A 1,410-nucleotide genomic window follows, 5' to 3' on the forward strand; every position below is an offset into this window, starting at 1 on the left:
TATTATTTACAGTTTCTGACACTGGTAAGCCCAAAGCCCATTTGGTGGTGGTGACAGTGACCTAAGGTCTCACATTGCAAGATGGTGGAAGCAGAGAGAGCAGAGAGAGGAAGACAGACTCTCCCCTTCTTTTAAAGCCCTCAGAACCACATCCCTGACCACCATTTTGAATCCATTCGCTATTGCACAGTCCTATAATCCAATTGCCTCTTCAGGGTGCCACCTTTCAATTACCATGATAGGATTTTCCACACTCTTAACAGTCACAGTGGGGGCCAAGTTTCTAATATACAAAACTTGGGGACACAATTCAAGATTCAATTAGTTTTGGGGGGACATAATTCAATCCACTACACCACCCAATTTCTGTGCCACTGGATGCAGCTTTTAGCCCATAGAATGCTACAGACACATTTCTATTTGGGATGTAAGTGAGGACCCTAGTCAAGAGCTGGGGCAGAAAGGAGGAATGAGACAAAAAATTAAGGAATAGGTGGGGAAAAGAATGTGGGAGAAAGAAGAGGAAATGGGATGACCTGGCAGGATGTTCCTATACATATAGGACAGCTAGGAAAAGAGAAGAAGGAGATAGATGAGAGAGAAGGAGAGGGAGGAGAGGGAAGGGAAGAGGGGAGGTAGAGAGGAGGAGGGGGAGAGGGAGGAAGTAGAAGAAAAGGAAGGAGGAGGGAGAGTGATGGGGGAGAAGGAAATGAGGAATGAAAAATCCCAGAGATAAGACAACACATAGTTTAAAAAATGTCTGGCAGGTGTAACTAGGTGTTTGTTACATGGTGTTTACTCATCAAAGGCATTTGCTTTGTAAATTGTCGGTCATGGAGGGGAAAGGGGAAGATGACAAGATGGGAAGTGCTCCCTCTCTCTCCTTGAAATCAAAGTCAGAAATTCTGAGAAAGCAGCATTAAGATGTGTTTCCCTTCACCTTTTGGCTATTTTATGAACTTTGTTCCATTTCCCTGATGTCTAAGCTATAAGCTACTTGAGTCACAGACCATGACAGGTGAGCTCATGAGATTAGGATTTTGTCACAAAACTGAAGAATCTTAGAATTGGACGACCGCACTCCATGCAGTAATCTCTTAAACAGGACATTTAGCAGATGGTCAAGTCCACCATGGACTTCCCTAACAGTTCACAAAAAGTCACAGTTCACTAGGTAGCTCCAGTAGCTACACGATTTTCTTGTTATTGCGTTAAGCTACAATTTGTCTTCTGGTAATGTTTACACGCTGGACCTAATGCCACCAGCTTAAGCGACTGAGAAGCAAGTGAGCTCCTATTTCTTCATGACAGACCTTCAAACACTGGCTGGATATCTAATCCCTTCAGTTGTTCCTCATTTTGATGATTTCAGAAACTTATCCATTCTAAATGACCTCTTCTGGATACAGT

This window comes from Galeopterus variegatus, unplaced genomic scaffold (genome assembly GCF_000696425.1).
Source record: "Galeopterus variegatus unplaced genomic scaffold, G_variegatus-3.0.2 Scaffold5072, whole genome shotgun sequence".
Lineage (NCBI taxonomy): Eukaryota > Metazoa > Chordata > Mammalia > Dermoptera > Cynocephalidae > Galeopterus > Galeopterus variegatus.